The sequence below is a fragment of the Lissotriton vulgaris genome, chromosome 1_1 (assembly GCF_964263255.1).
Source record: "Lissotriton vulgaris chromosome 1_1, aLisVul1.2, whole genome shotgun sequence".
Lineage (NCBI taxonomy): Eukaryota > Metazoa > Chordata > Amphibia > Caudata > Salamandridae > Lissotriton > Lissotriton vulgaris.
The window spans coordinates 120,958,143-120,966,900 of record NC_141685.1 but is presented as its reverse complement, the minus strand read 5'-3'; the positions used below and the strand labels follow the sequence as shown (position 1 = coordinate 120,966,900).

The 8,758-nt window shown below is 43.4% G+C and overlaps 1 pseudogene; it reads right to left on the bottom strand.

The window, feature by feature from the left end:
* Positions 1–4,828: 4,828 nt before the first annotated feature.
* Positions 4,829–6,670, bottom strand: LOC147737718 (uncharacterized; annotated as a pseudogene).
* Positions 6,671–8,758: the final 2,088 nt, after the last annotated feature.

Sequence of the window (8,758 nt, the reverse complement as noted above, 5' to 3'; positions counted from 1 at the left end):
TACCGTTAGCGGCGAGGGCCAGGATGGGGAGGGCGTTCCGGAGCTTGAGGCTCAGTGGTCAGTCACATTATATCTCATTATATGCAGAAGATCTGCTGCTGTTTTTGAGAGATGCGGGAGGCGCATTGGAGGGAGCGCGTTCCTTGCTCAGCCAATTTGGGGATATCTCTGGCCTGCGAGTAATTGGGCGAAGACAAGTGTGTTTCCAGCGGCCGGAGCGTGTTTGGGGACGCATGTTTATCATAGGCAGGAAGATCTGCTTGAAGGTAACATAGGTAGAGCGTTACGGGGGGGCTTAAGGGCAGCATGCATTTCTGGGGGACTCTGCCACTGTTGGTAGCAGGCAGAGTAGTATTGTTGAAAATGGTGGCGCTCCCTCGGCTTTTATATTTCTTCCGGACCTTGCCTATACGTATACCCGTCGCACTATACTTCGGCAACTCTGCTCTCTGGTTGGGGGCTTTCTTTGGGGAATAGGGAGGCGCCGAGTGATCCGCCTAAGAGCTGAGGGAGGCCTAGCTAGCCCTGATTTTGAATTATATTATTTAGCTGCACAGTTGCAACACCTCACCCAGGCGGTGGCGCAGGAGTTTCGAGGGCCGGAGCGAGAGACTGAGCCAGATGTTCCGCGGCATGTTCTATCGTTTGTGGTACTGCAGCAAAGGTTACGGGCTACCGTTTTGTCATCTGCAGAATGTGTCCTGAGACATTGCTGGAAACGCTACCACAGCAGAGTTGGGGTACAGCGACCTTACGCCCCGGAAATACCGTTGGGCATGTGCACGGCCTTGCCACATGGCGGAGATTGGTCTGCCCTCGCGGAGTGGGAAACACTGGGACTCCAGATGGTGGGCGATCTATTTGGAGATGGTTTACTATTACCTTATGGCGCATTACAGGACACCTTTGGACTCCCGCAGGGTCACTTCTTATTGCATGCAGCCTTGGTTGCCGCCATCCAGAAGCACTGGGGCACTGGCCTTTCGGAACCGCCAACGAGCGAGGCGTGTCAATGTGTAGTGATGGCAGCGGGCACGTATAAGGCGGTCACTTGTTTATATAAACGTATGCTGGGAGAGGGACTGGCACCGCTGCAGAGGCTACGTGAGCAGTGGGTGGTGGATTTAGCTAAAGAGATACCTGATGCGGCCTGGTCGCAGATACTTAAAAGGGCATGGAAGGGCACCAGGAATGCTAGATTCCAGCTGATTCAATTTTTTATATTGCACAGGGCATATCTTACGCCGGCTAAAATCAACCAATATTTCCATGTTAATACGGCTCTTTGCACCCGTTGTAGATTGGACATATTGGGACGAGATAACCGCTTTACTCTGTAATATAACGGGGCGACAGATCGCTCTGAATGGAGGGACTTGCCTGCTACATTGGTTTCCGCATACTAGCAAAACGAAGTTAACTAGCAAATTCATAGACTTGGGATTGGTGCTTGCTAAACAAGAAATTACATCCCACTGGAAAGCAGCGGCGGGTCCTAGCTATTTAAGGTGGAAATCTGCATTTCTTAAGTGGGCAAAAAGCAAGAGCTCAGTTCGATTACAGCAAGCGCATAGATCCCATAATGACAAGGCATTAGAGGCGGCGCGAGCCTGGGAGGCCGTTGTGACAGAGCTGAAAGCGACAGATCTAGAAACTGACTCAGAGGCGAGTGCATTAATGGCTGAGGGAGACCAGTAGACTAGGTATCTTGATATTGAGGCGCAGAACGTGAGGCGATTCCCGGCTTCCATAGTAGTCAAGATACTTAATAATGTTGTTAAAATGAGGTCACCTGGGGAACCCGTACAATATGACTCAGCATTTGATCCCACTTAGCCTTAAGACAGTAGCGCCGGCAGGGGAGTGAGGGCGAGGGCGATTTTGGGGCGGGCATCTGAGGAAGAGTAGGATGAGGCTTTGATGCAGAAGACATTAACCACAGTAGTATGGAGAATTATAGGAACTTTTGACACTGTGGCAATACTGGTATTGAGGTGTATCTGTGTCTGGGGTTGAGTTGGGATAACCTTGATTGTGTAACAATGTCACTATCTCCTTCTTCCTAATGGTCGGCCTCCATGTAAAGGCAATTGCCCATCCTCTTATTTGTTGTGGGTGCTTGAAAATGACAAATAAATAAAAAAAATAAAAAAATGAGGGACAAAGGACAGTCTGTTGTGAAATATGACACCCACATTTCTGACTTTGGTGACTGGCAGTGGAAGGGGCACCAAAGAAGATGGCCACTATGAAGAAGACCAGTTTGGCAGTAATTTGCTGAATATCATAACCTCTGTTTTTTTCAGAGTTAAGTTTAAGGCATTTGTTGGCCATCCGACAACTGATGGCCAACACGCCTTTCTGGAAATTAAGCTGCTACTTCATCACCATCAGTGGTCAAGGTCTTCCGGCCCACCATCACAGGAGGGCTGGTGCAGCTTCTCACAGACAAGACAGTCAATGACGATGGTCTCATCAGGAAGAGTCACACTTAAACTTGTTTGACAGCGAGCCGAGGATTCACTGGCTGCAGTTGTTTGGTCCGACGAACAGGAGCTGGAACCGCTTAGTTGAATTTGACTTCCTCCCAGGTACGGTGCCCCGAGATACAGAAGAATCCTTACTGGGTTGTATTGAATATAGTTGAAGAGCATATTGGAGAGGGGCGATCTACCATCCTGGTGAGACCACGGTAATTAACTGGAAAGGTCGAAACATTAACTATACAGGGACTATTTCATATAAATTATGTCTTCTAAGAATCGCCTTTGCTTAACTTGTATTGTACAAAAGTATTTACAGTCCCGTTTCTGTGTACAAAATGCGGATCGGACTGTTTTATCATCATATCACTTTCATCTTGAGCACTGCGCAGTCATCACTCAACGATTTATATATACACTTGCTGCTGAGAACACAATTAGAATTTTGGGAAATAAAAAGGCCTCATCTGAATTCTAATCATGGTAAAAATGGTGAATTAATATCTGGCCAGGGCCTGCATATGTGATACAGACCTGTGAGAAAATGAAATCATAGGCCTCTGTAGTTGTTCACAGTGCGCCTGGGAAGTGCTTCTTTGAGTCTCCGCTTGTCACTTCTGTAGCAGAATGACGTTGACACTGAGCTGCATGTTGTCTCCTACTCTGCTTTAAAGTTGGAGGACCTAGTCTGGTGTGTGGGGAATATTCACATGGTGAGGAATCTGCAGGTAAAGGAGTAGCGACCAGAAAGAGCGTTACCAAAGGCAAGTAACTGGTGTGTTATGTTTTCCTGCTGTTGTATATTATCTCATTTTGGGTGGTGAACTCCGCAGGCGGAGTTTTCCGTACTCCGCGGAGCTCACGTAGGTCCTAAAAACTCCGCGCCGTGGAGCGTAGGAAGGTTTTTTTCAACGCTCACACTCTTCAACGTTATGTGCTGCAGCGAGGAAAATCCACCTCCTGATGAGATTTGTCCTTGCTCGCGCTCGCCATGGTCTAGTAGGCGAGCAAAATCAACCACCTGGCGAGATTTCTCAAAGCGGGTCGTCGGAATTCTCAATGCAAGTGGTCGTGGCCGGTCACACCACTCGTATTGAGAAACCTTCCTTCTCATTCACAAAGCTGCCGCTTGAGTAGAAGCAGCTGCACCCTCTTGTGCTGCACATGGTGCCTTTCGCAATTATTTTTATAGGGTGGGACAAACACCAGGAGGTCAAAATCATCACGAACACCATGGCCCTTACACACTACGATGCTTGCGGAAATCTGCGCAGACCGCCAGAGTTTTTTTGTCACTTTGCGGAGTTCTTCATTGAGGAACTCCGCATAGGCTTAATCTTACCATGAAAATATAGATATCAGTCATATGTTAAGAAACAAGGGTGAGTAGAAACCTTTTGGGTGGTGTAAAATTTAAGACATTAATATTGTCAATTGGTTTGGCAATTAGTTGATTTTTGCAAGCACTAACACTTCTCTGTGTCAAGTAAAGCCCTTAAGAGTTTTGTAACTTTCAGATACTCAAATTGTGGATTCAGTTGCAATTAAAAAAAATTCCAGGCCTGAAATTTCTTTGGAGGTTGCATGCGGGCAGCCTAAGTTATCCTGCAAGAGGTTCTTGATGAATCCTATTGCAACTACAATATGTGTTGTCTCATGTAAAGTCAGGTTGTTAGAAGCTTTTCTGCAACTCAAGATACGCCTTACTGTTCACCTCATGTAGATGCATTTCTCATGTTTAGTGAGATCTCCTTTCTGAGTATAACATTTCTGGCTTTCCCCTCCTGTATAAGGCTTTAGTCCAGTGTGAATTCTCTCATGTGAAGTGACATTGTATTCGAGACTAAACCTTATCTGACATTCAGAACACACATGAGGCTTTTTTCCCCTGTGTGAGTTTGCTCATGTCAAGTGAGAAGTAATTTGTAACCAAAACTTTGCTTGCATTTCGAGCACTCATAAGGTTTTTCCCCAGAGTGGGATTTCTCATGAAGCATAACACTGTCTTTCAGATTCAAGCTTTTATGGCATAAGGATTTTCTCCAGTGTGGAGTTTCTCATGGTGAGATAGCGTTTTTCTCTGCAGCTTTTCTGGCATTCAGAGCACTCATAAGGTTTTTCATCAGTATGGAGTCGCTTATGGTTAGTGAGGCTGTGCCTATCAAATAGGAATTTCTGGCATTCACAGCATTGGTAATGTTTTTCCCCTGTGTGCGTCTGCTCATGTAGAGTGAGATTGCGTTTAAAATTGATGCTTTTCTGGCATTCGGAGCACTGAATTATTTTGATGGTGTGTTTTCTTATGGCGCTTGTAATCATCTCTACCTCTGAATCTTTTCTGACATTTAGAGCACTGATAATTTTTTTTCTCTAGTGTGGATTCTCACATGCTCAGTGAGATTAGATTTAAGGCGGAAACATTTTTGGCATTCGGAGCACTGATAAGGCTTTTCTCCAGTGTGGATTCTTATATGGTTAGTGAGATTGCCTTTTTCACTGAAACACTTCAGGCATTCAGAGCACTGATAAGGTTTTTCCCGAGTATGGATTCTTATATGCTGAGTGAGACTGATTTTTCCACTGAAACATTTGTGGCATTCAGAGCACTGATAAGGTTTTTCCCCAGTGTGGGTTTTAATATGCTGAGTGAGATTGCTTGTTTGGCTGAAACATTTCAGGCATTCAGAGCACTGATAAGGTTTTTCCCCAGTGTGGGTTCTTATATGCTTAGCGAGATCGAATCTGTTTATGAAACATTTCTGACATTCAGAGCACTGATAAGGTGGTTCCCCTGTGTGGGTTTTTATATGCACAGTGAGAAAGCGTTTTTCACTGAAACATTTCTGGCATTCAGAGCACTGATAAGGTTTTTCCCCAGTATGGAATCCCACATGTGCAGTTAGATGTGATTTACGTCTAAAATGTTTTGGGCATTCAGAGCACTGATAAGGTTTTTCCCCAGTGTGGGTCCTTGTATGTAGAGTGAGTCCACTTTTCTCACTGAAACATTTCTGGCATTCAGAGCACTGATATGGTTGTTCCACAGAATGGGTTATTGCATGTCGAGAAAGGCTTTGTTTGTTACAAAACATTTTCTGGCAATCAGAGCACTGATAAGGTTTTTCCCCAGTGTGGAATCTCAAATGTGCAGTTAGATGTGATTTACGGTTGAAATGTTTTGGGCATTCAGAGCACTGATAAGGTTGTTCCCCAGTGTGGATTCTCAAATGTGCAGTTAGAAGTGATTTACGGTTGAAATGTTTTGGGCATTCAGAGCACTGATAAGGTTTTTCCCCAGTGTGGAATCTCAAATGTGCAGTTAGAAGTGATCTAAGTCTGAAATGTTTTGGGCATTCAGAACACTGATAAGGGTTTTCCCCAGTGTGGATTCTTGTATGTTCAGTGAGTCTGATTTTGTAACTGAAACATTTCGGGCATTCAGAGCACTGAAAAGGTTTATACCCAGTGTGGGTTCTTATATGCCGAGTGAGACTGCTTTGGTCACTGAAACAATTCTGGCATCCAGAGCACTGAAAAGATTTTTCCCCAGTGTGGGTTCTTATATGCCGCGTGAGACTGCTTTGGTCACTGAAACATTTCTGGCATTCAGAACACTGATAAGATTTTTCCCCAGTGTGGGTCCTTGTATGTAGAGTGAGTCCTCTTTTGTCACTGAAACATTTCTGGCATTCCGAGCACGGGTAAGGTTTTTCCACAGAGTGAGTTAATGCATGTTGAGATAGGCTCGGTTTGTTACAAAACCTCTTCTGGCATTCAGAGCACTGATAAGGTTTTTCTCCAGAGTGGAATCTCATATGTTCAGTGAGTTTAGATTTACGGCAGAAACTTTTTTGTCATTCAGAGCACTGGTAAGGTTTTTCCACAGAGTGGGTTAATGCATGTTCATATAGACTCGGTTTGACTCTAAACCTTTTCTGGCACTCAGAGCACTGATAAGGTTTTTCCCCAGTGTGGATTCTCATATGCTCAGTGAGATAAGATTTACGCCTGAAGCTTTTTTGGCATACTTTACACGGAGAGTGGTTTTCCCCAGTGTGGATTCTCATATGTTCAATGAGATAAGATTTACGCCTGAAACTTTTTTGGCATACTTTGCACTGAGAGTGGATTCCCCCAGTGTGCATTCTGTCAAATTCTGTGAGATAAGATTTATGGCTGTTTCTTTTTTGGCACTGTTTTATTCTCCTGTTCATAAATGTGCAGTACAATATTTCTATATGCAGATTTTAAGGATGTACTTTGCCAGGAACTTTCCTGGTAGTTATATGGGTTGTTTTACATATAATGTTATGCAGCACTTGGTACCTTCCTACTCCCCTCTCTTTCCTCCCCCTGTGGTATGTTCCTTGTCCCTGAAGGCTGCTTTAGAATGTTGACAGTGAGGGCATGCTGAGTTGAAGAGAGCGATGTTATAGGTGTCCTGATAAGCTATCCTGGTGGCACTGTGGAGGTCGTGAATAAAGAAGAAGTTATCCAGCTACCTGTCTGATATCTTTTTAACAGGCACCTGTAACTTTTTTCCCAAATGAGGTTATTTTGCCTTCATTGATGAGTTTTTGAACACTGAATTTGTTCTCTCAGTCCGTGTTTTTATAAGGTGTATACCTAGAGTTAATATCTCTATGATTAGTTTTCCCTTGCTTATATGCCACGGTAAGAGGGAACCCGATTTTAGTGTCAGGCTTGTTTAGATAATGTTCAGCAATTATCTCTAAAAGAAGTTGTGTGTAATCTTCTTAACACTTGAATTGAGCAAAATATGTCTGGAAGCAGCCCTGTAACACCTGCTGAAATGTTTGTAGCGGATAATAGTCTTTTGGTTATAGCCTCTCCGGCAGCAACTTATTTTGTGACTGAAGATTTTCTCAAATCTATTTGTATAGGTTCTTAACAATGGAGTGATAAGGTGTTAGTCTGATATTTAATAATTAAACTGATAAGTACCTTTTTGCACTGACGTAATGGCAGTAACTGAGGGCGTTAGAACATGCACAGTACTATTGTGGCTCACCAGTCGCAGAACATCTGTTCCTTTTACCCTTTCTTTGTTTGGTGTAAGGTTAAAGTTTGTAGTTCTGAAGACGAGGATGTATTTACATTACCTATATCGCAACTGTGCTCATTTAATCCATTTTTATCTTTAACAGTTTTACATATCACTCACGCACAGCAGATAATGTTGAGGCGATTTACATAGAATTACAGAACAGTACCCAATAAAACGGAAACAATCTGAGATGTCATGAACACAATAAAGTGGTGAATTTTTAAGGTTTTCGCAAGAGGGAGCAGAGTGGGTCGAGGTGTTATATCCCGAGGCAGATAGTCTCAAACTTGCGTAACTGGTTAAAAACGGTTGTTGAACAAAGGTGATTTTCCAATTTTTCGGTTGTTAACGTGTCAGCTTCGGAGTCTTCTTTCAGCCTCTTTTCTTTGATGGTCTGCAGAAGAAACCTTTTGTTATAACTTTCTTTTATGCAGTGTGTGCTTCCTCTCTGAAATTACATGATGCTTTAGATGAAGGTTATTCTGTGCACAGATATGGCTTTGCTCTGAGTTAATGAAATGCTAAATTCGAGACTTCACTTACAGTATGGTACTTTCCTCAGCTCCCACTTCCTCGCCACACCTAGATTTTGGAAATTGCTTAAACGTAGAAGGCTGGATGTCCCTCAGTTTTTCAAAATAATCCTTCTTATGGCACTGACATTCAGTTGCTTAGTGCTAAATCTTTCTTTCTTCGTCGGTAATTTCAATCACCTATAGTATTCAAATTAAATAGTTAATACATGAAAATGTCCAAAAATATAATTTACATGCCAAATCAATGCAGAGTTGCAGAATTTTGAAAATGTTGAGCTGTTCTTCAGACAGAGCAGAGCGTAGAATGGTAGCCTGAGAGTACTTGGATGTAGGAGTGAGGAATTGTAGAATATTCAACATTTTATTAAGCTCACAAAGGATACATGCACCCAAGGACTTGTAACATTGAATCCCACAGGCAGAAATTAAAGTCATATGCACTGGCACCAAACAGATATTTAAAAAAGGATGCTATTAATTAATTGTTAATCTAGATTTGTGGGGCGGGAATTTCCCCTCTATGGACAACAGGCACTTTTCACCTGCCCTGAGTTACCACCTACTTGTATCTGGTATCCTGACTTTTGAGCTCTGGCCTCTGCCGCACGCAAATCTATTGTGTGTTGCGAGGACTATGCCTAGACATATCCCTCAACTATGGTCCAGAGTAT